General features: G+C 30.3%; 1 protein-coding gene and 1 long non-coding RNA gene across 8 annotated transcripts in view; one reads left to right on the forward strand and one right to left on the reverse strand.

Moving 5' to 3' along the window:
• The window catches only part of LOC100880089 (EGFR adapter protein), a 334,753-nt gene that overhangs the window by 220,191 nt on the left and 94,601 nt on the right, over positions 1-19,961 (forward strand). The window lies entirely within an intron of this gene.
• On the reverse strand, positions 14,040-16,782 carry LOC143264851 (uncharacterized). Its single transcript, XR_013038820.1, has 5 exons — positions 16,332-16,782; positions 16,160-16,266; positions 15,826-16,077; positions 15,428-15,454; positions 14,040-15,059 (listed from the first exon to the last, which is right to left on the reverse strand). It is a non-coding gene; the product is annotated as an uncharacterized LOC143264851 (long non-coding RNA).

Here is a 19,961-nt window from a genome sequence, read left to right on the forward strand (position 1 = left end):
ATGAATAATATAATAAATTAACAAATCAACAAATTGAAAAATTGAAAAATTGAAAAATTGAGAAATTGAGAAATTGAAAAATTGAAAAATTGAAAAATTGAAAAATTGAAAAATTGAAAAATTGAAAAATTGAGAAATTGAGAAATTGAGAAATTGAGAAATTGAGAAATTGAGAAATTGACAAATTGACAAATTGACAAATTGAAAAATTGAAAAATTGAGAAATTGACAAATTGACAAATTGATAAATTGACAAATTGACAAATGGACAAATTGAGAAATTGAGAAATTGACAAATTGACAAATTGAGAAATTGACAAATTGACAAATTGACAAATTGACAAATTGACAAATTGACAAATTGAAGAATCAAAAAATCCAGAAATCATGATATCCAAAAATTGATAAACCTAGAAACTGAGAAATCCAGAACCGAAAAAATTAAAATCATGAACCCACAAAGTAAAGATTGTAAATATAAAAACTAGCGAATCGAACAAGCGTAAATGTTAGTGAAAAAAATCGTAGCGGAGTGTACATCGCAAAGTCGTAGTCGGTGCCCTTGACAGTGTCCCTCGTACGTGCGGTCACTCTGAATACGCAACCGCAATTCCCCACGGATGTACATAAAAGAGGAGTACAAATGTCAAGCACCAGACCGGCAGAAAAAAGTCTTAGTCCCGATCGAGGGTAGATTATACCACCCGATGAAGCTCCAGAACAGAGCGATAATCCGTAGACAACGACGCGTCAGACTCAATGGAAACAGAGCATGCTCACGATAGGTAGATAGAGTATCAATGAGGCACACGCGAATGCACACACGAGGAAACGAAAGAGGCTGGTAGAGCCGTGCAAACAGACGAGACGACGAAAAAGGGCGCCAACCTTTGAAAACGGCAGCGGAATAAGGGATGCCTGGTCCCGGCCAGATCACCGAGGGCGATGTTTACCCTCCACCTGCGGATTTACTCTTGCATACACGGAACAGCACTCCGGGGGTAAAACGCATCTCTCGAGCATCCAGGAACGTCGAACAGTGTCCATTCGTGGATTCTATGCCAGGTACCGAGCCGACGATACTCCATTATTTTAGCATCATTAAAAGGCCTTTACCCTTTTTGTAGGTCGAAAAGGTTCTATAGCCCCTTTCTTTATTTCGCACAAAGCGACTTCATCCAATTTTGAAATAGGACACCGATATGCGGACAGTTGAGTGGACGACGGCGAGAAAATTCATTTTCCCATGCGATTATTGTGCTCTGTGACACGAACGGTGAAGAAAGGTCAACGGGATATATTTATGAGGGATTTTAGCAAAAAATTTTTGCGAGAATATGAGATTTATTCTAATCAGAATTTTTTTATTCGTATTGTTTGATTATTTTATTAACTCTATTATAAGTATATTACGTTTGTAAAGCTGTTGTAATATTATCTGGTGTATATATTTTTATTACATTGTTTTTACAGTTTCTATATTTTCATCGAAGTTAATGTGTATATCTGTATTACTAATGTATACTTTATTAGTGTCTATGTTTTTACTACATTTCTTATTATATTTTTTACTACAGTTAGTGTACACACATTTATTGTAATTTTTATTACATTTTTATTATGGTTATAGAATACATTTTTATTACATCTTGTATCATATTTTTATTACAGTTAACACATACATCTTTATTACAGTTACTATTATATTTTTATGGCAGTTACTGTATATTGTATCACATTTTTACTAAGTCAGTGTATGTCTCTTCGTTATAATTTTCATTATATTTTTATCATAGTTATTCAAGTCAAGTTTATCATAAAATGTTTAGTATACATTATATTTATATCACAGCTATGTATGTTTTACCGCATTTTTTATTATTTATTATGGTTGTTATACATACAGTTGTTAGTCAGTACATTATTTTAAATATGATAAATTTTATATCGCTTATGTAAATTATGAAATTGAGAATAAAATTGAAATAACACAGTTTCTTTAAAATTTCTCCAAATTTATCGGGACTGCAGCTGTAGTGATATTTCCGATAAAGCGCAAAGGAGAGCACGGAAGCCATGCAATAACGGAAAACAGACGACTATATAACCTTTGTGCGTATACCTCACTCGTGATCGTAGAATATATTTACCCTCCACCTGCAGATTTACTCGTGCATACACGAAACAGCACTCACGCTGGAAACGCATATCTCTTTTGCATCATGTCCCCGCCCTCTCTGTCGTCAACTACTGTCCATCTACCCTGTCTGTATACTATTTGTCAAATAATCAACAAACAAGTAAATGTATACTTCCAACTGTGTACACTGCGTATTAAAAATATTCAATTTCAAGACTATTTCCTTTATCAAATGTGAAGTAGATTTATTGTCAAAGTTGAGATAAAATTTTTGTGATGTCTGAGGCAGATGAAAATTCACAGAATACAAAAGTAGACCAACTTGAAAAATATTTGAATCTGAAGAGTAGACTCGTGACATATGAATGGAAGATTTTTTTTAACAGAATGTTTTCTCAATTTTTTGCCTGTAATTTGTGAAATTTATTTAAAATGAAATGAAATGAAATTTATTTTGAAAATTATATTATTTAAACAGTTATTATATGTATAATTATATGTGTAATAATTATGTAATAATTAGCATATGACATTATTTTTTATTTATAGTAAATATTATTTATTTATAGTAGATATTATTTGTTAGATTTTGTTATTTGTTAAAAAACTCCGTTCTTTGCGTGTTCAACTACTTGTATTGATCAAAGGATATTTTTTACCCGTGTACTAAATAGAAGTAAAATAAATCATTTTCTATTTCAATATGACTTTTGGAGCTGTGTTGTTTTTCAACTCCATTCGACCGACTCAATTAAAACAAAATAGACGTAGAAAAATCAATTTTCCAATAAATATTCATCAAAAATAATTCCAGATTTTCCAATATCATATTTTCCAACTGTAACAGGTACAAAAATATTCTGTAAAGCTACAAATTCTCCCAGATTGAAACTTCAAAGTTGAATACTTTAATGAAATATTAAATCTTCAAAATATCTGAATAAAAACTAAAACTTCAAAATTGATTATCTGAATAAAAATTAAAGCTCAAAAACTGACTACTTTAATAACATTAAAATCTGAAACTTAGATGCAAATTGTCGTAGAATTTTGTACAGCACTGTACATCACACATTTAGTATCGAAACATGAACTTTAAATTGCACGTGAATGTTCATAGAGTTGTCTACCGGAAGAGAATCCGTACAGAATTTTCCGTGCGAAGGTAAAATCATGGAACATCGGATTATCCTTGAAAACAACGCTCGCAGCTTCACACAGTCGTTCAGGTTTTGTTGCTTTCGAAACGTGAAAAGATCAAGCGGTGCGCTGTTACACGAGTTGCACCCTTTGAAAGGGATCTATGGTACCTAAAGGCACTCCACCGTTGGAAGAATGATCACGGAGTAAACACCGTCCGCATTCAACGACAATAAATAATTTCTCGCGTCACGTCGTTCTTTTCCACGGCAGATGTTATCTCTGTCACACGGACTGGAGGGAAATTAGCTCGGTAGCAGAGCAGTGCATATTAAAAATCCCGCGATAAACGGAATGAGAGCAGAATCTTGAAAAAAAAAATCTGATTTTTTGCCCGCGGTCTTTTTATTGGGTCAGCGCATATGAAATGGCGGCTTTCGAAAATGGGAGGTTACGCTTCAATGATGTCATATTCTGGAATGAATTATAAAATAGTACAAAATGCGAAATATACTTGTGACATATACAAACTTTCTCTTTATTATTCATATAGGTTGTTGCTTATGAAATATCGAGTTTCAAAGAAAAATTATGTATAATTTATTAGTATGAGGTATAATAATGTGTTATAAAATAGTACACACTATGATATAACTGAGGTACTATATAATAATAAATATTTATTAAATGTAAAAGTTTATTTTACTGGATTAATGTGTGTAAAACGTCAAGTTTCGAAAACGAGGTTATGTGTGATTTAGTGACGTAAGGGTAGTTCAAAATAATGAATACTCGTGGTATATGAAAATTCTTTTTTAAAACAGAAGGCTTTGTACGATGCAGTGTTATAAGAATAGTACAAAATAATAAATGCTTGTGGCATAAAAATTTTATTTTTATTATACAAGTTGGTGCGTAAGAAACATTGAGTTTCGAAAATAAGAGGTTATGTCTTAAGGAAATATAAAATAACATACTGTATAAAATAACATAACATTAAATACTAATATCATAGTAAATACAACATATTAAATACGTGTCGTAAAATAATAAATACTTGCAATAATAAAATACTATAAAATAATGTTTATTGTAAACTAAAAATGTTTTTTCACTAAATTATTGCATATGAAATGAATTTCAAAAATAGCACATCTCCAGTAATATTTTAGCACATCAATTATTTTAGCACAAATCTTGAACATTTACATCACAATTTACATTGTGACCACCATTTGAACATTTAATCCATTCACATAGACGCACAGTAGCACTGCAGTGATCAAAATATTATTTCTAGCGTACGCAATCGATTGCTCTAAAGTATTGAACGCGAAACAGCTGCAGAGAATGATTGCCTTCAATTTGTCTGAGAAATTCACGGTTTATCCATGCAGTTTACAACCGTACCGTTATTATGGCAATGCGCAACTCGTAACCGATGTACAATGAAAAATGTATTCAATCTAATATGCATTGAACATTATTACTATTTATGGTCCTTGTAAATGCACTTCTCGTGTATGGAACATTTATATGCAATGAATCTCGTCCATACATCTTTCAGCGAATCTCTTAACACTATGGAAGTCGGTTTGTTTCTTAAAATGTTATGTGATGTTACGACATCCATTTTTATGGATTGAATACAGTTTCTGGTACAGTTAGTGCATTTTAAGTAGGGATAGATTTAGAAGTATAATAAGGTAATTGTAGGTTTAGAAATAGAGAAATACTGAAAGTATATATTTAGAAATATAAAAATATAGAAAATTTGAATTTAGGAATATAAGAATATAGAAAATGTAAATTTGCAAATATAGAAATATAGAAAATGTAAATTTAGAAATATAGAAATACAGAAAATGTAAATTTAGAAATATAGAAATACAGAAAATGTAAATTTAGAAATATAGAAATATAAAATACATGAACTTAGAAATATAGAAACATAGACTGAAAGCATAGAAATCTAAAGATATAGGAAGCTAGAGATCTCTGAACCTAAAACGTTTGTAAGTTAAACCTTGAATGACTTTATTCAAAACATAACCACGGAAGACAAAGCTTGATTTATAAAATCACCTGTAAATTACTTGCATCGCTATAATACTCTTCTTCTCATTTCTCGGTCCTTAAAAAATTTTCCATTTGAGAACCACTCTCACACAGAAAAAAGTAGCAACTCTATTATAATAAAAAAGCAATGAAGGACGTTCCGAAGGAAAGTGAAAATTCATGCATCGATGTGGGTACAGGTTCCAAGCTTGTCTACAGCTGTTTATCTTGCTATCTTACACTCGATGAGATCCAGGATAACGTACATGTACAAACAAGATGTAATGTGATACAGGTGTTTGTAAAATACACACAAACGGGTGTTTATGGTTGTTGTACAAAGGTTGGGCCACCCTCCTGCAGCATAGTCCTGCAGCTGAACCATTCTCCTTGAGTCAAGAACAGCGTCGTTAAAATTTTCGCCCGTCTTGTTAGTAAAAGATTTTGTCAAGCGGATACACGTACATTCTTCTTGTTTACAGCATCTGTTACCGGCGAATATTTTTCGTAATTTATTAGCAAACTTTGTTGCTGAGCGCCGATCTTAACCCTTTCAGGTCTGTACATTTATAGTCCACGTGACATTTTATTTGGAATTCAGACTTTAATGAAACTTTGCAACATTGTGTGCTGCATTTATGACGTTGAAAAACTTTAGTGTTGTAATAGTTTTAAGAATTCAATTATAAAATTGACTTTTTATACATAGAGAATTATACTTTTTTTTGTTAGGACTTTTATATTGAATTATCTTATTGTCAGCAGGAAATACACTTCAAAGACTATAAAAATAATTTATAATCGTTAAAATTCAGTATTGCATGTTGTATGAATAAATGCTTGATATAGTATATTTTATAAAAATACAAAATTGTGTATTATATATTTTATAAAAATATATAATTGAATACTGTTTGACAAAAATACAAAATATTCAACCATGCTTCAAATATATGACAGCTTTAATTTTCATTCATTCTGTAGTGCACAAAATTATTAATAAGGAAAAATAAGTTGTAAACATAAGCATTAGTTAATGAAATTAAACTGATTAATTAATATGAAAAATCAAAATATTTGATTAATGTGAATTCCGTAATTTTCGCTCGATTAATGTCGCTCGTGAAAAATTTTAGAGTCTCTGAGTTTCGTTCCCGACATACCTAATGTCAAGTTAGGCTTCCCATCGAGACAATGCATTTTCCAAATACTCTAAGCGCGTTGGTTGAAGCCCGACGTCACGCTTGAGAAACCATCGGTAAACTTTCCTAGTTCGACGAACGAAACCTGTCAAATAGCGAATTATCTCGGTGGAATATTATGTACACGCAAGCTTTAAAAAGAATATCCAAACAAAACGTTTCGATACTTTTTATGATGAATTATTAAATCGATGTTTACGTTTCATTTAATCGGGAACGAGTTGTTTTTACCTGCTGCACGGTTTATTTAGTTGTGCATTCGTGCATTATATTTTTACAAGTGTTCAAATATGTATAAGTCATTATGGTTTAAAATGTATTATAAAATTATTATTGTAGAATGTATTATAAAACTGTTATTGTAGAATGCATAATAAAATTGTTATTGTTTGAATGTATAATAAAATTGTTAATGTAGAATGTATAATAAAATTATTATTGTTTATAATTAAAATTATTATCGTACAATGTGTAACAATACTATTATTGCAAAACATATAACAAAATTATTAACATTAAATTATTATTGCAGAATGTGCAGCAAAATTATTATTGTACAATGAATTATAAAATGACTATAGAATGGATTACAAAATGATTGTTATACAACAACGAAATAATCACTACAGAATAATAAAATTATTTTGAACTTCGTAATTAATAATTAACGTGAAACGTAAGCAAATCAAAATTAATTATAAATATGTGAAATAAGTAAACAAAATCTATGTACATGCGGTGACATATCGATTACACAATGTAGAATGAAATGAAGAATTGTTCGCGGGATTTTAAAATGTCGAGTAGGTAAAACAAAATGGTTGATTTATGTATTGAACGCGGAGCTGTCAAGGCGCGTTAATAAAGAGTACGCTTTTTCTATTTAAAGCTGAAGAGACTTTATTTTGAACTTTAGAAGAATGAAATTTAATAGAGATTTTAATGAAATTTAATAAAGACCTTAATTAAAATTAATATGGCGCTTAATAAACTTTAATAAAATTGAATGAAGATTTTATTAAAAATTAATAAAGAGTTTGATAAACATTAATAAAATTCAATGAAGGTCTCAATAGAAATTAATAAAGAGTTTAATGAAAATTATTAAAATTCAATAGAGGTCTTAATAAAAATGAAGAAAGAGTTTAATAAAAATTATTAAAATTCAATGAAGGTCTTAATAAAAATGAATAAAGAGTTTAATAAAAATTATTAAAATTCAATGAAGGTCTTAATAAAAATTAATAAAGAGTTTAATAAAAATTATTAAAATTCAATGAAGATTTTAATGAAAATTAATAAAGAGTTTGATAAAAATTAATAAAATTTGATAAATATTTTAATGGAAATGAATAAAATTTGTATAGAATTATTTTGATACAAATGTTTCCTTTTATTTGAAAAGTACATGTTAAGAATTCAAAAATATTAGTCCTGAATACATAAAGGCTAGTTCTCATGCATTGATCAGATAAGAATTGTTATGCGGAAGTACAGAACAGGGCGAGGTATCTCAATTGAAAGTAGCAAAATAGTAACGATATCGGAATGCAGTAAGAGAATGATAAAACCTTGGAAATGGTCCTTTTGAGAGGGTCGCTTATGATTGGTATTGTAAGTACTTAGCTGCCGCAACATAGTTGGTCCAAACTACCGGACACTGTTAAGAGCCCTCCTCCACTCTTCAGGACTAACAACTTGCTGGAAGTTTACACGAGCTCGTAACTATGCGCAGTGTTAAGGAAATTTTAAACGAAGTAGCACGTTCTTCAGTATTCTCCAACAGGACAATTGTAGCACAGTTGCAAACGGGAATAACGCATAGAGGAAGGAATTATTATAAATTTCTCAGTTTATGTTAAACGTACTTTACACACTTTTAACATTTTATTTTAATTTCGTTTAAAATTGTTTACGTGTCTGAAATAATATGAGTTATTAAAAATATTTCTTTTGCAACCCAGTAGTATAAGAAGATATTTCTCCGTTGCCTTTTTAATTAATTTTTTATTGTAACGTGTCTGAAATAATATGAGTTATTAAAAATATTTCTTTTGCAACCCAGTAGTATAAGAAGATATTTCTTCGTCGCGTTTTTAATTATTTTTTTATTGTAACGTGTCTGAAATAATATGAGTTAAAATTTAAGAAGATTAACCCAGAAATACAAAAATATTACGTCGACTTTTTTATTTGTCGCCTTTTTTGTAACGTTGGAATGAAACGTCAACAACATATGTATATAGCGTTTCATCTCAACTAAATCAATTTGGAAAATCAAGCAAACTGTCCGATCTCAGTATGCTTAACTTCATAAGATAGAAGTTAGTTCACATATTAGTTAGTTACAGGTCAGCAATCAATTAATTACATTCAGATCAGATAGCTACACCCCGGTCGGGGAGTTACATCAGTCAATCAGATTCATTAATCAGTCAATTAAACACATTTTCAGGCATCCAATTACATTGCACAAACACGTAACGTCACCAATTACTGCGAACATAATATGCATATTATTATATCGCAAAATAGATCATGTTTCGTATTATAGATAATTTCGTATAAACGTCACTGTAAATCAGGAATATGACAGAAAAAATTTTCGTTGATTTAATATTATATTAATTATTTGATGAATACTCAAATTTTGATATGTAAATCTTTGCAGTGACATTTTTCATTTTATTTTTGCAAATATGGTATGTTAATTGCAAATTGAAAATTATTAAATTAATAATATATTTTGTAGATGAAAGCTTCTAAATACATATAGTGTGTTTGTAATCTATTTTTCAGTATAAATAATAAATATAAAATTAGAGACTCCATTAATTTTGTAAAATGTGAGACTACCAATATTACAAATCATAAATTCATAATTTTAAAGTAATTTTTAAACATGATAGCATCAGTCTACTTTTTGATAGATATAACGGAAATAAAATTACACACATAAAATTGTGCAATTGTGTAAAATATGAAAATTAAGACTTTAATGGAAAATGAAAGTAAACAGAGATAGTGTTTTATATAAAATTCAAAAGTATCGATTAAGATGATTTAATAGCAACATAAGGTTATAGAATAATTGCCTAACTGTGTTATAATTACAAATTCCGGGTAGCAAATTCCATGTTTCATGCGAGGGATACAAACAACAGTATCAACCGCCTAATCGATATTAGGTCCGTGATAATAATCGTAACGCGAACATTAAACCATTCGATTTCACGGCTTAATTAATACGGTGGTCGATTATTGTTGCAGTAATAGTCATTAAAGGTTTGCCATACCGGTTCAATCGAATTATAACAAATTCGTAGATTAATTGAACTAAGATTAGATGCTTGTGTTCCAAAATGGCGCTACACTTGACAACGACGATGCAATAATTATTAAGATATTAAATATTAAAATTCAGGGAGGAAGATATTGACATTTTGCTTAATATCTACAGTCACTATTATGTTAAAGACAATTTTGAAGGTCTTGATAAATAATAATTCTTCTTATGAATTTAAATAATTTTCCTTATTGAGAAATCATTGATTATGCATAATAAAATTTTGGTTGCATATGTTCTTAACATGAAGAAACTTCATATATGTATAATTCAATTTATTCCTAACAGGTGTTGAATATATTATATTTTTACAAATTTTATCTTTCAATTATTTTTTGACAAATAATATTCTCTTTCGATTCATACTATTTTCTGTGAGCTAACATTTCCCACATAACAAGTACAATATCAAAATAACTCTGTTATAACTCAAGTATTAACTTGAAATCAATAAATCCTAAAATTTAGATCATCGTAATGATCAAATTTAAATCGTCGTAAAAATGAATGCCAGTGTAAAAAGTATGTAGTGATCACAGTAAGTTGTTCCGTGTGAAACAACAATTGATAGCAATTCGACGGTTTTGAACGCGCTTTTGAATACTTTCCCATAGAAACGGAAGTATACAAGTACACATAGACGAAAGAGCAGCTCAAAGTACAATGTGAGCAAGAATGTCAGATGAGTAAGTCGTAGTTGTCGCGATCGGTGTTCGCCTAGGGCTACGTTTATCGATTTTGCTGTAATGGCGGCATACTGCGCACACATTATGCAAATATCGGCGTACGTAATAATTCACTGTTTATTGAAACGCGAGCTTGCAACGACGGTTCTCCGATTATACCGTGCTAGAATGCGATACTTACGTACTATACCCCCCTCATAAATTAAATTTACCAATCGCGCAAATTGGATCGCTTAACGAAAAGGTTCAACCTTTATGAACTTGCGTAACCTGGAGTAGTGTATCAAAACTACTTTAAACTCTTCTTTTTTATTCCTCATTGTATAATATTGTAGCTTATAGTGAAATACGTAATGTTAACCTTACAATTAGTATTTAAATTAATATCATTGTTATTGCAAATTTATGTATTATGTATTTGACTTTTTTCCGTTGTGTACCTTAATGGTTTATTGTGGAGTATCCTAATCTCACAATTAGTGTTTGAACTAATATAATTTCTGGAGTTTTATGCTCTTCTTTTTCGTCGCTGTGTACCATTATAGCTGCGAATCCTAATCTCACAATTAGTGTTTGAACTAATATAATTTCTAGAGTTTTATGTTCTTCTTTCTCGTCGCTGTGTACCATTATGGCTGCCAATCCTAACCTCACAATTATCTGAACTAATGTTATTTCGAAAGTAAATATACCCTTTTTCAATGTCTACTGTTATGGTTTCAAGTGAAACAGTATTCCTAATCTCACAATTAGTGTCATTTTTAAAATAAATTTCATATCCTTTTTTACCTTTCTACTTGTTCTATTATATCTTCGTTGTGACTCACAGTAAAATTAGTATTCCTAAAGTCACAATTAGTAATTTGAGCTAACACCATTCTCGAAAATAATGTCATGAAAGGCTCAATAACATAATTATGTCGATACTATCACAACTTCTTGTTTAATCCCAATATTATCGTCAATAGTCTGTTCAACATATTATAATAACACTCCATTATAAATATTATATTTTTTTTTTTAATATCAGAACATACTACAACAATAATAAATATTACATTTTGTTTTTAAATATCAGAAAATACCACAATAAATAGTAACAAATATTACTATCTCTTTCTAAATATCAAAATATACTACAACACATAGTGACAAATATTACAATCTCTTTTGAAATATCAAAATATACCACAATAAATAATAACAAATTTTAAAAGTCAAAATAATAAATATAATTATTAACAACATCAGAAGATATCATAATAAACAATGATAAATCTTATAAATTCCAATATCAGAAGATAATAACAAAATTTTAAACGTAATACAAAGGTTTCCAGAATAATAGTTTTGGATACAATAAAATTTAGCGCAATAGCTTTGGTTACAATAGAAAGAAATATGAATCGTAATTCAAAGCATATTCACGATGGTAAGGCCGATCAAGGGAGCACGCAGGACGAAGGACCTTTTTCTTAGAGCTCGTTAGAAAGTTCCATGACGGAAATGGACCGCAGCGAAGTACTACAGAATTCCAGAGGATCCAGAAATCCCGAAGGATCCCATTGCTCCCTTTACGCGAGTTTGCTGCATCGACACCTCTTTTAGAAGACGATAATGGGCAGCCCCGATTTTTTTCCTCCTTTGTTGCAAACTCTTTGATACGAAGGTATTCTTTCTTTTACATACATTTTACGAAATAACAAACATCATTAAATTTCTTAACATTTTATTTCATGGATTATTACAACACTTTTGAATTCAAAGATTTTTTCTTTAACTCGTTCATTAGAGAAGTTAATTAATGTCTTTTTAAAAAGATGATTCTACGTGAATATTGTTAAACGTATAAAGTTTTAATATTATATTAAACTGTGACAACTTAATTTATTGAACTTTGATGATTATAACAATGTTGTGAGATAATGAAGTAATATAATAGTTGCATCATTAAATAACAAAATAATAGTATAATAGAATAGAATGTATAGATATGTAAAGTAGAACATATAGATATACATGTAGAGTAGAATATATAGAATGTATAAAATATATAAAATAAAATAATGGAACAGCAAAATAATAAACTGATAAAAATAATATAGATGGCAAAAATAATAAAAAGGATAAAATAATAAAATGACAAAATAGCACAGTTCTGACTTGGCTATATTTCTATATTATTATTTTACTATTCCACTTACAGTATGCCTTCAACACTGTACCCTGAAAATAAGTTAAATCAGGACAAAATAAAAATAGTATTCTGGATACTCGTGCACTAAACCTTATCTTTCCAACAAAATTAAGCGATATTCGCTGATTTTCATCAATAAAAAAAAGTGCCCACAAAAAAGCGCTTAAAACGTCTATAAATATTTAATACCGTGTATAATTAACGTAGAATCAGTGCAGTCTGCAGAATTCAACCGTATACAGTTCTACTACACTTTGAAATCGCTCATTACGGAATACCATGATAAAAAAAGCATCGCAGAATAAATCCGAATAAATCTTTTTTCAATGTAACTAGTATTTCCCGTGCAATTATTTCAACGGAGCTATGGTAAATGCATCATCCGTTTTAACATAAACCCTTGTTTGATATTACATTCGAGGTTAATGAATTTTAATGACAGTCCATCAAAATTCCATGCGGAATGGTGAATGCACGAGGACGATAAGGACGAAGGCTCAAAAACCGTATGGTAAAAGCCAGTGTTGGAGGAGATAGGAGCACGAAGGACAACGGTTTACCTAGGTAGACGGCACTTCCTGTACAAAGGGAAAAGGCTGAGAACAGAGGAAGGAGAAGTTATTGATGGTCCCTGGTCTGTGGCATCGTTTATATCTTCCGCACGTACAGTCACCACTTGAAGTGAATACACAGATCCGTGCTCCTCTCGTAAGAGATTCTCCGCAACCAAGTCCATATTTGTTCATTCGCATCCATCATCTTCCTTCTATTTTCTTTCGTTCGCCCCGCGACAACGCGGCAACAAAAATTACCCACTTGTGGAGGAACGCGGTTGATTCTAGCGGATTATGGACTGTTGTCTCCTGCAGACGACTCTTAATCGTTTCGAATTATTCTACCTGCGTTTTGCGGCGAGTTAGGGAAGGTATTTGAAGAGAGATTTTGGTGTTTGGAGATTTGGGATTCTTTGGAGGGATTTTGGAATTTTAGGAGACTTTGTGGTTTTGGGGGTTTAGGTTTAAGGACTTTGCGATTTTGGGGATTTTAGGCTATGAACTTTGTAGCTTTAGAAATTTTAGATTTTTGTGATTAACTTTGGGATTTTTAATTGGAGGATTTTGTGATTTTGGGAATTTCACGGTTTTGGAATTGGAAATTTTGGTATTTTTAGTTGGAGGATTTTGTGATTTTGGGAATTTCACGGTTTTGGAATTGGAAATTTTGGTATTTTTAGTTGGAGGATTTTGTGATTTTGGGAATTTCACGGTTTTGGAATTGGAAATTTTGGTATTTTTAGTTGGAGGATTTTGTGATTTTGGGAATTTTACGGTTTTGGAATTGGGAATTTTGGTATTTTTAGATTTTTGAATTTTGTGAGTTTGGAACTTTCTGATTCTAGGAGTTTGTGATTTTGGGGTGTGGAAGTTATGGAGTTTGTGATTTTGTGATTTTTAAAGTTTTGGTATTGATAATTTTGGGATTTTTAATTTTTGAAATTTTACGTTTTTGGAATTGGTAATTTTGGAATTTTTAGATATTTGGATTTTGTAAGTTTGGAACTCTCAGATTGTAGGAGTTTGTGATTTTGTGGAGTGTAAGTTGTGGACCTTGTGGTTTTGGAAATTTTAGGTTTTCGGGATTAGTAATTTTGGGATTTTTAGTTGAAGGATTTTGTAATTTTGGGAATTTTACATTTTTGGAATTGCTAATTTTGAAATTTGTAGATTATTGGAATTTGCAAGTTTAGAACTCTCAAATTCTAGGGGTTTGTGATTTTGAGGAGTACAAGTAGTAGACCTTATGATTTTGGAATTTTTAGAATTTTGGGATTAGTAATTATTGGATTTTTAGTTTTAGGATTTTGTGATTTTGGGAATTGGTAATTTTGGAATTTTTAGATTTTTGGACTTTGTAAGTTTGGAACTTTTAAATTCTAAGAGTTTGTGATTTTGGAGTTTACAAGTTGTGGACATTATGGTTTTGGAATTTAAAAATTTCTGGATCTGGTAATTTTGGGATTTTTAATTATAGAATTTTGTGATTTTGGGAAGTTTGCATTTTTGGAATTGGTAATTTAGGATTTTAAAGATTTTAGACTTTGCAAGTGTGGATCTTTTAAATTTCAGGACCTTGTAAGTTTTTAATTTTTAGATTTAGAATTTTTAAGTCTTGATATTTTTAGGTTTGATGACTTTTAAACTTTGAAATTTGTTAATTTTAAAAATTATAGACCTTGATACTCTTAAATTCTGGTATTTTTAGACTGTAGAACGAAAAGACTCTTTAGGACCTAAAAATTTTTAAGTTTTGATTAGGTTAGGTTTTAGGACTTCTTTACTGACATCTAGTAATTTTAGAATATTGATGGAATATTCTGCTGAATACAGCTCATAGTAAATCTAACAACCGAAAATATCTATGGCACCCTCCTTTCTTATTGTCCTAAAATACCTACTTTGCATAGTGATTAATTACACCTTATTGCTCATCAACCCTAAAAACCATATAACATATTTTCTACACAAGTTTGCAAGTTTAATCCTAAAATTAATATTAATCAAAAAACACCAGTAAAATTATTTTCCATAATTCCATCATATTTCTAAAACCACTAAAAATAAAAATATACGTTAAAATGCAAATTTATGTGACACTCACGTTCAACAATCCATTTCAAACACATTTCTATTAAACAAAAAAACGAATAAATGGAGGTATTTATCTTTATATCACGATTTAAATGATTGACGATGATAACTAGAAATGATGAGCATTTAATTCTACATTGAACGACGTATATGAACATGTGTATTACACACACACGGAATCTGAGATATTATACATAGTAACTCGAGTATGATGAATAGGCATAGTTCGACGTAGCATGTGCAATGAAGGAGGGCATGATACGCTTAACTTGCATTTGATGGCATTCTATTGATGATAAGATCCTTATACCATACTAGATCCGGCATTTTGCAACAATGAAGCCAATTATATGCTAATCTTATTGGCAAAACTTGATCGTGAATCGTTTATATGCAGATTCAATATACCTCTTTGAAGCTTGAAGTAGCAGGAGGTAAAAACCAGTAATTGATCAAAAAACTTGATCTACTTCGTGCAGTGATGAAATCCTTTAATTGGCAATTTATGTTTTTTTCAATATAACATATGAACAAATAAATCTTCAAGGCGATGAAGTTATTTGAAGACCGCTGTAATGAATTTTTAATTTCTTCTCGAAATGTTTAATAACTTTTTCATTATGCCTCTATTCACACTTGCAAATCAGAATATAAAAATTTCTGAAATGTTCACAAACATTGAAATGACCCACTAAATCAAATTAAAGTCCAAATAAAGCCTGCACGAGTTGAAATATTTGACCTGAAATATTCGACATTTCTGTCCCCGTTATCACCGGCGCCATTGAAACAATTTTCAAGTTCACGTTCCAACACGTGTCACCCCAAAATCGTTGATATTTTTTTCGCCTAAAAATTCACTGATTGGAATGCGTCCAGCGTGAAATATAAAAATACGGAAAAATATTTTTAACCTGGGAATTTTTTCGACCGTGACGATCATCTCTTCAATTATTTTTCTCCGAGCGAGTGAGGGACAGAAAATGACAGGAGAAAGAAGGAACCAATAGAAAAACAATGAAATTGCGAATGTTGCCAAGCCGTCGAATAACGCAGCTGGAACGAGTTATTTACGGTGCAGTAGCGATAGTGGTGGATGTACAAATATTTTCGAGCGGCACTCTTCGATATAAAAATATTTTATGTCGCCACAGATCTCGCTATGATGCGGATGCGCCAGCTTATAAACATTATGCATACCGAAGTGGCCACGTGTATACGTATACATCTACATATGTTCCGGCTATATAAAGTATACGTGATCTCACCTTTCCCGTGAGCTTCAGGTGAGAATATGTCTCGACTGTGGCAGTACAGTGGCGTTATCGTAACTTTTCCGGGGAAACATTCCTCCGTGAGCGGGAACGTTTGCTAGAAAAATTTAATACGAATTTATTAACCCTGCAATATGATATTTTTCTGCTATAGCGATGTGTCAAAATAAAATATTTAAACAGTGGTCGATTTGTTAGTTATAAGTAATTACTTATTACTTATTGCTTTGTATAGGTTACTTATTACTTATTACTTATTACTTATTACTTATTACTTATTACTTATTACTTATTACTTATTACTTATTTTTGCACGCATCAAGTTCGAATCAAGTTCGAATCAAGTTTCGTTTCCCAGAAAAAAAATAAAATAAAACTTTGATACGCATTAAAATGATTATATTTCTTAATACGACGATTATTTGAGAATTCTTGAAGTGTCCAAAGTTTGCTACAAGTACAATTCTAGTTGTTTAAACACTAAACATTGCTAAAGTAAAAATATCTATCGAAAAGAAGTAACAAAACGCTTTTTTGAAGCATAATGCGCATGCGCGTCTGTACAGCGCATGCGCACTGTGCATCTCTATTCAAGATGAAGTATTTAAGTTCTTCATAAGTTTTACATGCATCTTAATTTTACAAAATTCTACATTTGCACAACTAAAATACACAAACTTAATTTAAACAGGTATAATTTGAAAAATGGTTTGTTATTTTCTAAAATAATTATAAGTAAATTCATTTTATGAGACTTCAGGTCAAATTAATTAATAGCAAGTAACAAGATCATGTTTTTAAAAATAGTCTTTATTTATCAAAATGATATTATAACAAAATGCAATCATATTTATATTAATGTATGCATTGGAAACATTTTTTTGAAACGGAAAACTAGGATGGTATTTTTATTTGCTAAAAAATTAGAACAATCCTTGGAAAGCCATACGAGTGTGTTATTTTTATTCCATAAAAATTTAGAACATTTCCTGGTGAACAAAACTAGGATGGTATTTTTATTCCATCAAAAATTAGAACAATTCGTGAAAAGCAATACGAGAGTGGTATTTTTATTCGACAAAAAATTAAAACATTTCCTAGTGAACAAAACTAGGATGGTATTTTTATTCCATAAAAAATTAGAACATTTCATGGAAAGCAAACGGAGGATGGTATTTTTATTCGACAAAAAATTAGAACATTTGTTAAAAAGCAAACCGATGACTTGTTCAATGAAAAAATATCAATTAACATCAGCTGCATCGAAACGAATTTTGACGTAAATATCCATCGAACGAAGTTAAGTGTTTAAAACGATTAAGACAGCACGAAATAATGAAATAAAATAACGAGAAAGATTATCTTGCAATGCCATTCTTTATCGTCCGAGAACGTTTTACGATAATAGATTGCGGTAACGTCGGTAATTAGAATTGTGAATCGTAGCGAAGTCGAACAATATCTCAAAATCGCTTGAAACTTTGGCAGCAGACTTCACGCAACAGGAGCGGCGAACTTTCCGGCGGATTTTTCCGCGAATAGAGCTACGGCTGTGAGCCATTAAAAGTTCCATGTTACTGAACGAATTCGATGAACGAAACTTCATCTCGAAAGGGGCCGAAGTGGCCAATAACTGCGATTTATTCGTTCCTTTTCGTCGTGACGTGCCGCCGCGTTAATCGAGGCAGCGCTACAACAATGCTTCACCTTCGCCGTTGAATTAATTGCCTAATTATCGAGCCGCCTCCGCCGACAAGAAACGCTAAAGCCATCTGTGTTGCGATGAATCGTGAGAAAATTTTAGTTCGATGGCAATTCAAAGCAAATAGGTAATTCATTATGGATCTAACGAGAAATACTCCGACACTTTTGATTTATTCGAATATGTCAGTTGCTTATTATTTATTCATTCTTATTATTATTCGGTTACTTGTGAGGGATGTAAGAAGTAAAACGGTAATGATTATGTGGTGACGAGGTTGGGCTATTAAACGAAGATTTGTTGTAATATGGTGTAATGGGTGCAATGCGTATTGATAATTTGTGAGAATGTTGAATTGATAATTTAGGAGTTTGGAAGTCTGGAAATTTAGAGGTTTAGGAAGTTAGAAATTTAGAAACTTGAAGTTTATAATTTTAGAGGTGTAATTTTTAGATTTATGTAGTTGGGAATCAAAATTTAGAAATGTGAAAATTTTAAAATTTAAAAACTTGGAAATTGAGAAGTTTAGAAGATTAGAAATTATGAAATGTACAAATTTATGAATTTGGAAATTTAGACATCCAGAAATCTAAAAATATAGAAATCTAGAATTGTAGTAATCTAGAAATTTGAAAATCTAGAAATCTAAAAATTTAGAATAATAAAAATCAAAAACTTCAGAAACCAAAAGACTTCGAAATTTTTAAATTATCGAGGTTTGAGTATTTAAATAGAGAGAAAGAACATTTATGCCTTCAAAAATTTATAAATTTAATAATCTTAAGAATTAGCAAATTTAAGAATGTTTGGTGCTTGAGAATTTAAAAATTTAAAAATTTAGCATCTTTGAAAAGTAACACAATATGATTCTAACCGAAAAACACAAATAACTTTTTCATTTGATAATTCCATCAATAAATGTTTATACAATTTATTTAGTTAATGCAATTAATATTTTAAACATGAATTTTATAGCAAATTTTATTTTATATCACATATTTCCTACATAATGGAGGACATTTTATGAGTTGTACGAAAAGAATCGCCTAAGAAATAGCGTACTCTGTCGACGATCATTGAAACTAAGCGATTTAAGGCGCATTGTATGAATTGGTACGCGTCGGTATCACAGGCAATCGTTGCAATTCCACATAATTATATTTTCTTTTCAAACTCATATAATAATCTATATAATCACTTAAAAACAAATGAATTCATACGAATTATTTATCCGGTTAGATATTTATATTTCTAGGTACATTCTTTTTATCAAAACATTTAACTTTAATTCGTAATTCTCTTTGAATATGCATTTCAAAAATATTTTATGCAAATTCAATTATCTTAAATAAAATATAATAACTAATATCAATAATTAGTTTAAATATTTTTTATTTGATATGTTATCACTTTTCAATTTATAAATTGCGAAAGGAAATAACAAGGAAGACATTATTTTTTTACAAGCATACCAAATATTTTTTTATGAGTTTTTCAATTTGATTTTTATAGTCAAAGCTCATCCCACACTCATCACCTCGAACTTACCGAAGATTTACTGTCCTTAG

Source organism: Megachile rotundata, chromosome 7 (assembly GCF_050947335.1).
Source record: "Megachile rotundata isolate GNS110a chromosome 7, iyMegRotu1, whole genome shotgun sequence".
Classification (NCBI taxonomy): Eukaryota; Metazoa; Arthropoda; class Insecta; order Hymenoptera; family Megachilidae; genus Megachile; species Megachile rotundata.